The following is a 17,513-nucleotide window of genomic DNA, read 5'->3' as shown; positions in this document are numbered from 1 at the left end:
ATATAAGACCTCGTAGCGACGATATATGCCTTTTTTGAGTCTTGTCAAGCATTATTTTGACCCTCATAAGATGTGTTCCACACAGTCGTGGACAAATTTATATAAGCAATATTTGACCCCTCAATTATTTATATATTGACGTATGTGAAACATATCATGTCCAGCTATGCGATTTTTGTTATTGATCCCTTCTCTAAGATACTGACACCGCGGTGCGTTCAAGGCGATCTCCGCGGCGTCACAGCCATCATTAAAATAGATGCAACAGGCAAAACATCCACTGTGACGCGCACTATCAATGGAAGGTGAATTGAAAACCACCGTATCTACGCAGTTGAAATATAAGCGCAAAAAAAAAAACGATATGAAACTGAATTAGTGTTTAGGTAATGTGACGTGCATTTGTTTTTCTCTAAATTTATCACGGACGGAAAAAGTTGTGCTGGTGTCACGTGACGTCTACTCTCGTGATGTCAACTTACCCGATAAATTTCGCAGGAAAACCATGATTAGTCTAGTAAGCGTAAGGGGAGAACACAGGAGCCGATTCTGCGGCAAGATAGTGCGCCTAATGCCGTCCGCTCGGCGGCGCTTCTGTGTAAATATTTTGAACTTGTTAAGGCGAAAGCCATATATGTCTCATTACGCGAAAATGTGGCGTCCGCGTTGCGTTCGAAACATGGCCAAAAAAATACGTCATCAAGCAAGCGCCGCTCAAGGTCAAAGACGACGGGCTTTAGAAATAAAACTTAAAGAAAAACAGCAACGCAGATGCTTCGTCACGAAAGCCGTGAAGCCGGCGCCGGCGCAGTGGGGGAGCGTGTTGTCACCGTCAGATCGCCGTGTGCAAAAGGAAGACGTGGCGCGCTGCTCGTAGAAATGCCCTGCGTGTAGGAATGCTTTCGCATTCCTACACGTGAGCCTAGACGTCTTCGGCGCATTTTTTTTTTCTTTTTCGCAGGTTTTGCGAATAAATACTTCGGGTAAAAATTGTGATTCTCTCAGATTATTTTGGATTTTTAATATGTATAAACAAATTTTATATTTTGCGTCACAAAAACCGCGCAATTTATGGCGCCGGCCCCCCCCCGGCCGGCAGTGAGCATCCACGTGTGCTGCCAGTCCAGCGTGGTCGCTCGCATTCGCTTTCTACGCAACGGCCGCTTCGTGAGCAACGGGACGGTGAACCCCGGCACACTGACCCTCTCGTTGTGAGTTCCTGGAACGAGATTTTCTACGCAATAGGTTCTATCAGGTAAGGTGTCCTCGCTTGATGAGAAGGTAAGCTTACTGGTTCGTACCGTTTCGTGGAAACACGTTTCATAGAAACACGAAACCACTTTCCGTCGACGACCTTTCATAAGACACGTTTCGTCGACACTGGGACGTTTCGTGGAAACTCGTCTAGTAGACACGCACTCCGGCGACGTTGCGTCGACGACGTATTTCCTTTTACCAAGTGCGTAAAGCAAGCGTGTAATTCTGCAAAAGGAATTTTTCTTCCATCCAAACCAAGCGAGACGCAAAACGTTTGTTGCGAAGACAGCAAAGTTCTGTACGACAAAACGTCAAAAGGTTGTCAAGGTGTGTGGGTGAAACGAACGAGGAAAGTTTTCGTAATCAAACGAGCTATCGATGAAACGTCGCATGTTGACGAAACGATCCGTAGATGGGACGAACCGATTTCCACCGCTTTATCGTATTTGCTACACTCTCAGAAATAGGGGGTGTACAGGAATACACCCGTTGTCCCATATGCAACTCCCCAAAACTACATTTCGTCGTTCGGTCCACTGACGTCGAGCCGGCGATACCAACTTTTACAAGGAGCTTGAAAGCTGCTGGATATAAAGTACTGAATAGCTAATGTGCATATCAAAGAGTACCCAAAGAAAAGTACTGAGGTTTTGCAGCAGGGCAAAAAAAAAAAAAAACGTTATTGTCTTACCCTAGTCTTTAATGAGTACATTGGCTGTTTTAATAAGTTGTATCGCTCGACTATCAAGTCGCCCGTAAATGTCGGTATCGCCAGCTCAACGTCGGTGGACAGAACGTCGAAATGCAGTGTTGGGGTGTTAGATGTGAAAAAAGGGGTACCTGTGTGGCACCCCACCCCCTATTTCGGAGAGTGTTCAGAGTATTGTATTTTTCTCTCCGTCGCTCATTTTGGACGCTTTCGCAATAATCCGAGGGAACGCGTTGTTGATGATCCGATTGATGTATCCTATTCGTCTATCGCGTGCCCAGGTGACGTTTTACGGAAGTCACTGCTGCGTTGCCTGGAGTGCAAATACAGAGAAAAACACAAAAAGCCAGGCGTTAAGTTTTTGTTTTTTTTATGCCACGTGGCCCAGGGCATGTAACTTGAAGCAAACACTCAGTGGAGCTAAAAAAAGATATTCGTGAGGACATTGTTTCTTGAAAATTAACTTGAAAGCTCGAATTGCTGCTATCAATTATGTATTACCGGTCACTATAAAAACCACCAACTCTTCCCCAGTTAGAAAGTGCAGCTTTAGTTAAACATGACGAAAAAAGCAAGTTTAAAAAAATGTGGTTTTGCAAGCGAAAATTTGCCCTTAATAATTCGAAAAGCAAACCTCATGAAATGTTGACAAAAGATCCAGTGAATGTTTCCTTTGATGCCAATTCAGTTTGTGTTCGCAAATTCAAGCAAAGAAGCAAAGGTGAAAATGCAGTAATTTCTTTTATGCTCCGATCAAAATTACCTTGTATGGTTACCTCTCCAAGGGCTGGATAATTGGCTATGCTTTAGTAGGTTCGAAACATATGAACATTGTATGTTTAGCCATTTTTCACATGTCAGCACTAAGTATAGCATTCATGTCAATGCGAAACAAATTGACATTTCGCTTAGAAATGTAAAATCACGGAATGTCAAAATCTGAGAAAACGTTTCGTAGTTTCTTCTGTCCCTTCAAGTTCAGTATGCATAATGCAGGTTAAAGGCTTGGATACGCTATGCAAGGCTTTTGTGGAACGCTGGTTGCTTGTTATGTCTGAACTTGACCGCGATTCGTTTTTATGAACCACTCACATCATGGAGGATTTTTCTGTTGAATATAGCTCGCCATGTTAACGAGATATGATTATATATGACATCAGTATATTGCTGATACCAAGACCTTACACTTGTGCGTGCATGACATTTGTGTTGAACCTTCATTTATTTATTTACGTACTACACCATGGTGCTCTCGACTATTTAGAAAACTGTGTAGTTGTGTATAACATTTGTTCACAAACTTTTAGAGTGGTGTGTTGTGTGCCGTTTATTGAACCACGGATTATGCACTGTTGCAATGCCTGTTTAGTCATTTTATGAGCTAAAATATTGTTTTGCGTTATTTTTCCTTGCACATCTGCTTCTGTTGTGCTTGTCGATGGATGCTGCATTAGCCATAATTTCTCCTGATTTATTATTTTGATTTATTTATTAGTATTTTAGAAAATGTTTAGGCACTTTGAATCTTGTGAGATTCCGAATAGAGTTTTTTTTTTATATTTGCTTGACCGCAGTGAGTTTCAGGCTACGCCAAATCTTGTGTTTTATATTAGCTGGAAATTGGAAATTCGCTCTTTTTATACGCGATGTGCTTCGCCCTATTATTATACTCAAGACTGGTAGTGTTCCGATGCCTTATTTTCTTGGCACTCACTTCCCGTGCCCGAGTATGAATAATAATGGTGACGGCTGGTTGCACATCGTCCTAAGAAATCTTCGCTACCATTCCAGGTTGACTGAGGCTCATACCGAGCGCCGCTGAAAACCCCGATTTCAAGCTTCCGACGGATCACGGTCGACGACAGGCGAAAAACGGCACAGCAAAAACTTCAGCGCGTCATCGTCATCAAAACCGGCACGTGCCAGCTGCTATTGGTCATCCGTCTACTTGGCCTAGCGACATCGAGCTACAAAAGACCTGGTTCAAAACTTTGTTCGCGGCACTTGGCAGTGGTGACGGCTGGTTGCACATCGTCCTAAGAAATCTTCGCTACCATTCCAGGTTGGTTCTTGTTGCTTCCGACCTTGCCCTTTCTTTTTTTTTTTTTTTCACCGTCACTACTGCCAAAAACTGCATCTTTCTTGCTTACTGTGTTTCAAATTGTAAATTGTGTCTGCGCTTTTCTTTGTCATGTCTAAAGAGATGGCTAAATGTTTTCAGAACTTAAGGATGACCTAAAAAAAGAACTCAAGGTGCTCCGTGACTCGCTTGAACGCGAGTTTAGGTCCGATCTTCGCGAAATTCATTCAGAGCTTAAGAGCATAAACGGAGGAATGGAGTTCATAAACAAGGAGTTTGAGGACATTAAGGCGAAACTAAAGACAGTCATAAAGGAAAATTCAGCCTTGGAAAAATCAACATGCAAACTTCTGGAAAAATATGATATCATGAAAAAGAGTGCCCGAGATGTTGAAATGAGGCTCACCCAGTGTGAACAGTACTCCCGAAACCGTAACTTGGAAATAAAGGGCATTCCGAAAACTGATGACGAAAACGTCATGCATTTAATTAGTAAGATAGGAAACCTGGTGGGTGAGCAGATTACCGGCTCGGACGTTGAGGTCTGCCACCGTGTGCCAACTAGAATCGCAGCAATCAGTAACCTTGTCGTACAGTTTGCACAATGGAACAAGCGTGATTCAGTTTTGGAAAAGGCAAAGAAGAAGCGGTTATCTGCTTCTGAACTAGGTTTTGATGAGTCAACACCCGTGTTTGTAAATGAACACTTATGCCCTACATTGAAACGACTGCTTGGAATGACCCACGCAAAAAAGCGAGAGTGCCAATGGCGCTTCGTTTGGATTCGAAACTGCAAGATAATGGCACGAAAATCGGTTGGCACTCCGATTGTATCAATTACAAATGAAGAGGATCTTGATCAGATTTGTTAGCCTATTATAAGGCCGGTATCTTGTGTTTTTCTTTTTTTTCTGATGCACTACCACGAACTAATTTTGCCTTCAAATATCAAAACTTGTCTTGATGCGAAAGATATTTCTGTGTTTCATCTGAATGTTCGTTCAATAAAAAGCAAGATAGACGACATTATCACTCTTCTTGAAATGTGTGAAGTTAAGTTCGACATCATAATGTTTTCCGAAACTTGGTGTCGAAACGAACAGGATATGTTTGTTTTGCCAGGCTATAATAACTTCTTTCTGAACAGAGGTGAACGGAGAGGGGGAGGTGTTTCGATCATGGTCACTAAAGCCCTTCAGTGTGAAATGCTTCCTTCATTTACCGAAATTACTGATGATTATGAAATTTTGAGTGTACGATGCAAAAATCAAATTTTTTTTGTTGTTTATCGCCCACCATCAGCAATTTTCTGCAATTTTCTGTCTTTTCTTGACAGCTATTTGGAATTTTCGTCCGCAAATAATTTTTTGGTTATAATGGGGGGAGATTTTAACGTGAATATGCAAAACAATACCGGTCTATCTTCTCAATTGAATAATACCCTCGCTTCCTATGGCTTTCAAAACGTAATTATGTCATCCACAAGAGACACTGAATGCTCATCTAGTGTCATCGATCTCTTTATTACAAACATAAACACCAAGATTAAGGCCGCAGGCACTATTTGCTGCGACGTTAGTGATCATATTCCGACTTTTGTTTCCTTTCATTGTACAGATCTTATAACTAAGGTAAAAAAACAGCCTTTTTCTTACCAGTATATATCAGAACAAAACCTCTTGTATTTTAGAAATGAAATATCATCTATAGACTGGACGCCGATACTGTCACAGATAAACATCAACGATGCGTATGAAAACTTCCTTGATAGATTAAACACTGTTTATAAGAAATGTTTTCCATATAAGACAGTTACCTCATCAAAAAAAATTCGTAAGCCCTGGGTTACGCCTGTTCACATTAAAATGATAAGGCACAAAACTTGGTTGTACAGAGATTATATCACTACGAAAGACCTAAATAAATTAGTTATCTTCAAGAAATATCGCAATACTTTGACAGCAGATCTAAGGAGGGCAAAGCGTGAATATTATAATAAACTGTTCTATGAGGCTTCAAAGAAACGTCCAGATGTCGTTTGGAAATCAATAAATGAAATCTTACAGCGCGGTAGATCGTACAGTTCGATAGGAGAACTTAGCATAGATGGCAGTTTGGTATCCGAGGCCGCGCTGGCTGAATGTTTTAATTCCCATTTCGTAAATCTGGCGTCCAGCTCATACTGTGAGGCAGCTGTGGACGGTATCTCACGAGGGGTCAATGAATCTATCTTTCTTGATCCTACTAGTTATGATGAAGTGTTTAAACCATTTATGGGTCTAAAAAATAGTAAAACATGTGATATTGATGACCTCCAAATTAAACCCATTAAATATATTATCGACATTATTGCGCCATATCTTGTACACATCTTCAATTTGTGCTTGTCGTGCGGAGATTTCCCTAGGAAAATGAAACTTGCAAAAGTTTCAGTGCTGTATAAGGGTGGTGAAAAGAATCATTTGTCTAATTATAGACCTATATCGGTCCTACCTATTTTTTCTAAAGGGCTCGAAAAGATTATTTTGTGTCGCTAAGATAGTTTTTTTTGTCAAACACTCAGTACTTTCTGAGTCTCAGTTCGGTTTTAGAAAGGGAAAGTCGACGGAATCCGCACTCCTCTTACAAAAGGAAATTATTTTACATTACATCGAACACAAACTTTTCACGTTAGGCATATTTATAGATTTTAGCAAAGCCTTCGATTGTATTAATCACAAAATACTTGTTGACAAGTTATACCAGTACGGCATTCGTGGTCCCTCACTTTCACTTTTGTGTTCATATCTAGAAGATCGTATGCAGTGTGTGTGCATTGATGGACATTTATCATCTTTTATGCCGATCAGGTATGGTGTCCCACAGGGTAGCATATTGGGGCCCTTACTGTTTAATATTTATATAAATGATATTATGAATACTGATGAAGACACTCATTTCATAATGTATGCGGACGACACCAGTCTGTTCCTCTCTGACGTGGATGCGGATAATTTAATAATCAAAGGAAATGTCATGCTCTCCAAATTTGCGATGTGGTCAAATTCAAATGGGCTTAATATTAATGAAACCAAAACTAAAGCAATATTATTTAGATCAATCAATAAACATGTAACTCTAAACAAAACTCTCCAGTTTAATTCTAAGCCAGTTAAACTAGTGAAAAATCATAAAACATTGGGTGTTATATTTTCAGAAAACTTGTCTTGGGATGAACATATAAATCATATTACCAGTAAATTATGCAAAATCGTCGGTATTATTGCTCGATGTCGTTTCATTCTCCCTGAAAATATAAAATTACAAATATATCATGCGTTATTTAAATCGCAAATAACGTATTGTCATCTCATTTGGGGTACGACAACAAAATCAAATCTAAACAAAATACTATTGCTTCAAAAAAGAGTCTTACGCTTTATTGCAAACGTTAATTATTCATTCCATACCGAATCATTATTTAAAAAATACAAAATTATCAATATATATCGATTGTATGAATACCTTCTGACTAGGTCATTTTGTTTTTCATCACCAGAAGTGATTGGTTTTTTGAGACATACATCAAATTTAACCAGAAATATAACCACCATCCGCACCCGTTGCTCAGAGGAATGGAGGGTGTCCCGTTATCGTACAAATTATGGCTTGCAGTCCCTTCACTATAACCTACCAACATTACTCAATAAATATTCTTTAGATCATCTTGACATTTATAGTTTAAATCGCAAATCAATGTACCTACTTTTTGTATAAAATGTATTGGGTTATGTTAACCTTTTAGTTAACTTGTTGTTGTGCATATTTATTTATTACCCTGATTATTTTTTCTGCATCTCTGTCACCATCTGCCAAGCTCTCGGGGCCCGGACCTCGTCAAGCCAACAAAGTTTGGCTTTTTTGTTCGTGGCTCCGGCATCTGTACTTGCAGATGCAAATAAATGATTTGATTTGATTTGATTTAGCAAGCTCCCCGTGGAAATTTTCTTGTTATCATTGGTTCCTCTAAAATCTATTGCAAATTGTACAATATTGCCGCGCGCGCTGGCCAAGTAGGCAGCGCGCGCGTGGACTAATGGTTATCGCGCCTGCCTCCCACGCGAAAAGCTAGGGTTTGAATCCTGGGAGCGACGTGTCTTTTGTTTATTCCTGCAATTTAGTGTTCTGGAGAATTCGAGAATCATGTTGCTTGTTCCAGGCCCGAATGTTCTACGCGTCGAAGTTTCTACGCCGATTATTCCAGAAGACCACGCATGGTACATAAGGGGCTCCGCGTGGCGAGCCGCAGTCAGTTTTCGCCCCAGCGTTCGACTGTGCTGCTACGCCGACTTCGACGCCCGCGACGCTCTGTTATTATCTTTGTACTCTTTTATTTTTCGGCACAAGTTCGCCACAATAAACGTTTATTTCTCCCTGTTTATTTTCTGTTTTCTTTTGGTCACCACCCGTGACATTTTGGTGGAGGTGCGGCGTACCGCATGCCCGTACAGCGTTCCCCTCCCAGGGCCCGCAGTGCAAGCCCGATTCCAAGCCCTGTGACAAGACCACTCAACGCGGAACCTGAAACTCGGACCAGTCGCCGAACCCAAGGTCTACACCCGGAATACGGACTTCTGCCACCCAGGACCAGGCAGCTTACGAGGCCGACGATGGACGACCAGCAATCGCAGTCCCCGACCGCCGCCGCCGTCGTTTACCTGCCTGTTGCCCAGCGAAACCCGACGACCTTCCATGGCGAGACCCACGAAGACGTAGAGGACTGGCTCCTGCACTACGAACGTGTAGCACGCCATAATGGATGGACCACTGAGCAGCGCCTCCAAAACCTCTACTTCTCCTTGGAGGGTACCGCGAGGCAGTGGTTCGAGAACCACGAGGCGTCGCTTACGTCGTGGGACACCTGTATCGCTGGCCTGAAGGAGACATTCACGAACCAGACATGACGACAGCGAGCGGAAGACCTCCTTCAAGTACGAACTCAAGGGCCCAACGAAACGGTAACCAGCTTCGTTGAAGACGTCCTCCGCCTGAGCAGCCGCGCCGACCCTCAGTCCACCGAGGAAAAGAAGCTGAGTATCCTGATGCGCGGCGTGAAGGACGACATTTTTGGTGGCCTCGTACGCAACCCACCGACGACGATTCAAGAATTTGTAACCGAGGCGACGAACATTGAGCGTGCACTGCAAGCCCGAGCCAGCCACTACCAGAGGCTACCCGGCGTCAGCGCGGTTCCGCCGTCCGCTTGCGACCTTGGCTCCAGCATCTCCAGCATTCGCGATATCATCCGGGACGTCGTCCGGGAGGAAATTAAGAGGCTCCTGCCTGCTACCCACCAGCCGGCTTCGGTGTCAATAGCCGAAGTTGTCCGCGACGAGGTTCAGCGGGCAATTCAACTGGAGGCTCCTGCCGACGTAGCAACACCCGAGGAGCCCACCGTGACCTACGCCGCAGTGGCCCGACGGCCACCGCCTCCTCCTCGCGCCTATGTCGCGCCGCCCCGACGCCAGTCTCCTGCGCCGCAGCACGACCGACGCCGCGACGACCAGCCCCTGTACGCCAGCCAGGAGCCCCGTCTACCCCGGAAGACCGATGTGTGGCGAACGGCCGACCGACGCCCGCTCTGCTACCACTGCGGGGAAGCCGACCATGTGTACCGCCGATGCCCATACCGACGACTCGGGCTGCGCGGATTCCACCCAAACGACCCGCGCCCCCGGTATGGTGAACGCCCTCGGGAGATCGACGAGTACCTGCGACGACCCCAGTCCCCCGAGCCTGCGTCCCGCCGAGAGTTCCGGTCGCCATCGCCCCGACGTCCAGCTTCGCCGATGCACCGACCCCGACGTGAAAGCCTGTCACCCCTCGCTCCTCACCGGGGAAACTAGGCGCGGCAACCCCTGGAGGTGGAGTTGCCGAAGACAACCGACGTAAAGAGCCTCCAAGAACGACGGAGCGCTCCCACTCTCCCTACTCCACGCATCACAACGACGCTCCTGCATCGGTGTCCAACAGCCTGAACGTTGTGATCGACGGCCTCGACGCATCGGCACTCGTGGACACCGGAGCAGACTACTCAGTCTTGAGTGGGAGGCTCTCCCGCCGTCTTCGAAAAGTCATGACGCCGTGGGAAGGACCCCAAATACGAACCGCCGGAGGACATCTCATCACACCAGTCGGGAGATGCACTGCTCGCGTCGAGATCCACGGTGAAACGTGCCCTGTCAAGTTCGTCGTTCTGCAAGACTGTTCGAGGGACGTTATCCTCGGAATGGACTTTCTCTGCGAGTATGGCGCCGTCATCGACCTCGGAACAAACCGGCTGACGCTACGAAAACCTGCTCCACCAGCGGAGGAACCCCAAGCGACGTCACCCACGGTCCGAGTCCTCGCAAACCACGTAAACCTACCACCGCGGTCGAGTGTTTTCGTACTCGTCGGGATCGATGAAGCTTCCTGTGGCGAAGTTCTCGAGGGAAGCCTCCAATTGCTCCTGGGAAGAGGCATAGGCGTCGCAAGGGGAGTACCTGAACTTCAGGATGGGCGGACTGTGGCCCTCGTGACGAACTTCCGAAACGAAACGCAACACCTCACGAAAGGTGCAGCCGTGGGCCACGTCGAGAAACTCCGAAACCCCGCCGAAATCACAGCGATTACTGACGAATCCTCGCCGCCCCAGCAACCCATGTCGAGCCGCGCCAGCGCAGCTCGACATTGACCCTAAGCTTCCGGACCCTAAACGGCGTCAGCTGGCTAACCTCCTCGCCGAATACCGCGACTGCTTTGCGACGTCGTCGAAGATGCGCCAGACCGCGGTTGCCAAGCACCGCATCGTTACCGAGGACGACGCGCGCCCTGTGCATCGATCGCCGTACAGAGTCTCCGCTAAGGAAAGGGAGGTGATCCATCAGCAAGTTCAAGAGATGCTGAATGACGACATAATCCCACCTTCAAGCAGTCCATGGGCCTCTCCAGTCGTGCTGGTTAAGAAGTAGGACGGAACTCTTCGGTTCTGCGTGGACTACCGGCAGCTCAACACGGTTAAGACGAAAGACGTCTACCCACTCCCCCGCATCGACGACACTCTAGACCGGCTGCGCCACTCTCGATACTTTTCATCGATGGATCTGAAGAGCGGCTACTGGCAAATCAAGGTCGACGAACGGGACCGAGAGAAGACAGCCTTCGTCACGCCGGATGGACTGTACGAGTTCATGGTGATGCCCTTCGGACTGTGCACGGCGCCAGCAACTTTCCAGCGTGTCATGGACACCGTACTGGCAGGCAGGGCTGAAGTGGCAAAGTTGTCTCGTCTACCTTGACGACGTCGTAGTATTTTCAGCTGACTTCGACGAGCGCTTGAGACGACTCCGAGCTGTCCTTCACGCCATTCAGACCGCCGGACTCACACTCAAGCCGTCAAAGTGCCGGTTCGCCTATGACGAACTGAAGTTCCTTGGCCACGTGGTTAGTAACGAAGGCGTCCGCCCAGACCCCGAGAAGACTCGCGCCGTCGCGGCATTTCCAGCGCCGACAGATAAGAAGGCCGTGCGAATATTCCTTGGACTTTGTGCCTATTATCGACGCTTCGTTCGGGATTTCGCAAGGATTTCCGCACCACTTACGAATCTCACGAAGGACGCCGAGAAGTTCGAATGGGCCGAGGAGCAACAGCAGGCATTCGACGAACTGAAACAACGACTCCAGACTCCTCCTGTGCTTGGACATTTCGACCAGGATGCGGAAACCGAAATTCACACGGACGCAAGTAACGCGGGACTGGGCGCAGTACTAGTCCAAGTGCAAGAAGGCATCGAGCGAGTCATCGCCTACGCAAGTCGGACATTGTCCAAGGCGGAGAAAAATTACTCCACGACTGAGAAAGAATGCCTTGCGGTCGCCTGGGCAATAACGAAGTTTCGTCCGTACTTGTACGGGAGCCCGTTCCGTGTAGTCACGGACCACCACTCGCTCTACTGGCTTGCGAACCTGAAGGACTCCGTCAGGACGCCTCGCTCGATGGAGTCTTCGACTACAAGAGTTCAACATGACAGTGGTCTATAAGTCAGGCCGCAAGCACAGCGACGCCGACTGCCTGTCCAGAGCCCCCGTCGAAACCCCTTCCGGCTGCAGCGACGACAATGACGACGAGTGCTTCCTAGGAGCAGTGAACACCGACGATATGGCACGACGTCAACGGGACGATCCTGAGCTGCGCGCATTAATCGAGCACCTGGAAGGGGGCAGGAGTACCGTGCCACGTGTCTTCTCACGAGTACTGCCAACCTTCGCCATCCGACAAGGAGTACTCTACAAAGAGAACTTCGGCGGCAACAACACACCGTGGTTGCTGATAATCCCTAGTGACCTTCGAGAAGAGATCTTCCAAGCCTGCCACGACGACCCGACATCCGGACACCTTGGTTACAGCCGGACACTGGCCCGTATTCGTGAAAAGTATTACTGGCCGAAGCTCCCCAAGACCGTCCACCTATACACACGATCATGCCACGAGTGCCAGCGACGCAAGAAACCGCCGACGAGGTGGGCCGAACTTCTGCAGCCCATTTCACCTCCAACTACACCCTTCCAGCAGATCGGAATGGATCTACTTGGTCCTTTTCCGCCTTCGACGTCGGGGAACCGCTGGATCATCGTCGCCACAGATTATCTCACACGGTACGCCGAAACGAAAGCTCTTCCTTCAGGGACTGCTGTGGAAGTCGCCAAGTTTTTCATCGAGTCCATCGTCCTCCGGCACGGCGCTCCCGAAGTTCTGATTACAGATCGCGGATCTTCGGTCATGGCCCGGCTGACGCAAGAGATTCTTCGTCTCAGTGGCACCGGCCATCGTCGAACCACTGCATACCACCCGCAGACCAACGGGCTGACCGAGCGACTCAACAAGACAATCGCCGATATAATCTCTATGTACGTCGACGTAGAGCACAAAACGTGGGACGAGGTGTTGCCCTACGTCACGTTTGCCTACAATACGGCGGTTCAGGAGACCACTGGATTCACCCCTTTCCAGCTGGTACATGGTCGGAAGGTAACGACCATGCTGGACGCAATGCTGCCCCATGAGCCATCTGACAATGAGAGCGACGACGCCCAGGCGGTTGCTCAACGCGCCGAAGAAGTCCGCCAGCTCGCCCGACTCATGATTCAAGACCAGCAACTCGTCGACGCTGGCCGCTACAACCTTCGTCGCCGGGACGTCTACTTCCAGCCCGGAGACAGGGTGTGGGTGTGGACACCGATCCGCCGCCGTGGTCTCAGCGAAAAACTCCTGAAGCGCTACTTTGGACCCTACAAAGTTCTTCGTCGACTCGGTGATCTGAAATACGAGGTGACGCCCGATGGAACACGGACTTCATCACGCCGCCCTCCACGACCAGAAGTCGTCCACGTCGTGCGCATGAAGCCGTACTACGCTCGATAGGACAGTGGACCTTACGTATTCCAAATGACTCTTTAGTTTACCGTTCTTTTTGTTTGCTTTGTTTTGTTTTGTGCTGCATCGGGGCGATGCACTTTTTAAAGGGGGGAGTAATGCCGCGCGCGCTATCCAAGTAGGCAGCGCGCGCGTAGCCTAATGGTTATCGCGCCTGCCTCCCACGCGAAAGGCTAGGGTTCGAATCCTGGGAGCGACGTGTCTTTTGTTTATTCCTGCAATTTAGTGTTCTGGAGAATTCGAGAATCATGTTGCTTGTTCCAGGCCCGAATGTTCTACGCGTCGAAGTTTCTACGCCGATTATTCCAGAAGACCACGCATGGTACTATCGGGGAAAAATGAAATGCGAACAGAGGAGTGCGTGGCTCGCGGTACAGGCTGCGCCGCCTGGAAGTGAGCCTAGGAGCGAGGGTGCGTGGCCTACTCCGACGTGTTCATGCCCCTCCCTCTGCGCTTCCCAAGCTTCAGCAGTGCTCCTCTTAGTGCGCTGAAAGCTGTCACCGCTATCTTTGCTGGCTCAGCGCGTGCGGTGCAAAGAAGCTCGCCGCACTCGCCGAGCAGGCAAAAATAGCGGTGACAGCTTTCAGCGCACTGAGATGCGCGCTGCCGAAGCTGGGGGAGCGCCAATCGAAGGGCGTGAACACATCGAAGTAGGCCACGCACCCTCGCCCCTAGGTTCACTTCCAGGCGGCGCAGCCTGTACTGCGAGCCACGCACTCCTCTGTTCGCATTTCATTTTTCCCCGATAGTACATTTCAATATATACAGTTTTTTTTTTTTTTTGAAGCTTAACAGAATGTTTTTTTCAGAAACCATGAAAGCTAGATTAATGCGGTCTGCGCAGCTGAGTTACACGGCCAGGGGGACGTAATATAGGACGCTAATCGTAACGATCAGTCGGCTTATTAGTTAAAATTCGTTAATGAACTTTTTAATTAATGAAAATAAACATATAGTTTCAATTAGAGACTTGCTGGGCGTCATCGAAAACCCCTATATCAGTCATTTTCAGAAAGACTTTGAGCGCGTGAGAAGCGTATTGTGCACTAAAGTTAGCACTCGTGGAGCGCGTACAAAGCTAGCGGTTGCGATAAGGCGCCCGCGCAATTTTGCCGTCTCTTATCTAGCCCCAGCCTTGTACCTGCTCCATGAGCGGTAACTTTAGTGCACAACTACGCTTCTCACGCATTCGAAGTCTTTCTGAAAATTACTGATTTAGTGGTTTTCGATGACGCTGAGCAAGTTTATAATTGGAACTAAATCTCTATTTTCATTAATTAAATAGTTAATTAACGAATTTTAACTAATTAGCCGACTGATCGTTTCGATTAGCCCCCTTACTATGTCCCCCTGGCCGTATAACTCACCTGCGCAGGCAGAATTAACCTAGCTTTCATGGTTTCTTCTTAAAAATTCTGTTAAGCTTAAAAAAAATACCCTATATATATATATATATATTTCTTTTTTTATAGAAAACATTGAGATCTATAATTACATCAGGCAAAGTGGAAAGATATACCCGCAAGACGATACACCAAGGTAAAATCTCGCGTTGCACGCACTCTCCAGAAGGGCCTTACGAGGAATTACTTTGCTATAGGCGATGTTTGAGTTGGTATCACGTGGCTTTCTTGTATTAAAACTTCGCGCCGCGTGGCGGTCAAACCACTACTGGGCCTGAACAACACGCGGGAGGAGAACGTAAATCTTTCAGAGAAACCGGTTGCATAAGCAACGTGTGTTCAGGAAGATTTGCGTGAAACGTGCCTTATGAGTCATTTTTAAACGAAACAGAGTACCCCTGGGCGTACCCGTGCAACAACACCTAGATGAAAAGCCTGAGTGCCCAATTTTGTACAATATCTGCTGGGGCCAGCACGGGACGCATATCGAAGTGTTACAGCAGCGGTTTGATTGAACGCGCTTGCGCGCCCCAAGTCTCACGCAGCAATATGTTGCTTGTGCCGGCCCTCAGTAGCTGACGTAGAAAATATACCACTGCGGCCTTGTATCTACACTTTGTGCCACTGTACTTCTGATCGCAGTCGAAGCTACAAACCGATAGAATCAGTCAAGCAGCTCGGAGAGTGCATCACCAGGACGCTCGTCCTTTTTGTGTGTTTCCTGTCATCTCTTAAACAAATCACGTACTGTGTATGGGGCACACGTGCGTCTGATTCCTTTTCGAGAGTTGCGGTGATGTCAGAACGGCGAGCTCTGTTTGGCTCTGATTGAGAGATAGAGGGTAGACCCCGAGGGAGCTAGCAAGGAGGACTACTATTATCCTTCCGTCAGAGTCAATCAAAGCTGGGCGTTCTGACGTCACCACAATCCCTGCAAAAGAGGCAGACGAACTCACACTACGCATTGGTTTAACCAGAGATAACAAACGATGAGCGGCATGACAATACATTTTGTCCGCTGCTTGATTAACTCCATCGCATTGATCCTTTGGCTGCGGACGGACTTAACGTGAAACGGAGTAGAGATAGAAAGTAGCAGTGAGGAATTCACATCTCATTTGCTAACTGATAAACAGAACCAACCCGCTCGATCAGAACAAACAGTGGGTGGGAGCTTACAGTAAATAAAATGCAAATGCGCTTGAAACAAACCGGGCGCGAGAAATTGATCGAAGATCGCTCAAAATAAAACAAAAAACATACGAAATTTGTTTTTTTTCAATTTTTTAAAGGGTGGGGATTTTAGTGCACGTAAATCCCCTATATTATTTTATTAAAAACACAGTTGCGATTTGTTAAGATTAAAAACGCAAGCATTGTTCCATAAAACAAAGTATGTGGAGCTATGATTCTAATATTTAGAAATCCTTGCGATTTTCAGCCGATTTACGCCTCCGGAGGCTCCCTTGCCCTCGACGACGTCTATTCCCCGATGTAAAGAACTCAAGGGTTCAGTGGAGGTGGGAGACTTGGTAACGTAACGAACGGTTTAATTACATGGTAAGATACAGTCGTCAAAATCAGAGAGAACCTTTGAGCAGCATCTCGCTCCGCCTTATTTTGGGTCCGTTTCTGCCTCACTCCTCGCCAGGGTAGCAAAACTGCCGCCAATGGTGATGCAGCAAAAGTGCGCGCGCAGCTAGGCCATGCCTCTCTGCCTTTCCTGAGCGCACCAACACAGACACACACACGTCCCGTTGACGTCACGGACGCGTCGAAACTTGTTCTCGCAAACGCACACACCCCTACGAGCGGTTGAGCTGTCCTCATTTCCCCTGCGTTAAAAATTGGAAACCACATCTCGTGGGCTGGGCCCGGAATTAGGTCCCTTCTGATCCTCTCCTAATGCGGTCCTCTTTGTCTCCGAAGACGACCTTGGAGCCGGTCAACAAAGCAGCTTGTCCAGGATCCTTCGCCCGCGCTCAAGGGTGTGGCTGGAGGCGAAGATGCTTTGTCCCCTCCTGTGAATAACCGGGTCGTTTCCGCTCCGAATCTGCAGATTTGCGCGCTCTCCTTGAAATCGCCAAACCCGAAAGAAGAACACTGAAGGTTCCATTGTTAACACCCTCAATACAGCATATGTAAAAAAATCTATTACGCTAAAGTGGACTCCAAGCTCTCCTCCCCCCTCTTCCCCCAGTTTGAAAGTATCCGCTTGGGCATTGTACGTGTAATACTAAGTGGCAACAGGCTTGACGTGCAGATTGTTTCCAAACGCCTGCTCTTTCGTCATCGCTCGCTGAGGCAGCCCGACCATCGCGACTGTTGAATGAGGGCCACTCCACGTTATCGAATCTGCGTGGGCGAAGGTCTGTTTGTGTGTGAACGTCTCTTCTCAATTATTAATCGAGTAAACTTGATCGCCGACGCGTTTGTGCGGACAATTACATCTAGCTTCTCTCGCTCTCGTGCTTCTCTCACCCAGCCTCGAGTGCGTTCTTCTGGAAACGAATCCTGATTGCTATCGCGACGTTCATCATTATTGCGATGGCTTCGGGAATTGCCGGCCCGCTCCACCGCTCTTACCGGAACGACAACGACGACTCTTTC

This window comes from Ixodes scapularis, unplaced genomic scaffold (genome assembly GCF_016920785.2).
Source record: "Ixodes scapularis isolate PalLabHiFi unplaced genomic scaffold, ASM1692078v2 PGA_scaffold11__112_contigs__length_91849675, whole genome shotgun sequence".
Classification (NCBI taxonomy): domain Eukaryota; kingdom Metazoa; phylum Arthropoda; class Arachnida; order Ixodida; family Ixodidae; genus Ixodes; species Ixodes scapularis.
This window is presented reverse-complemented; position numbering follows the sequence as displayed.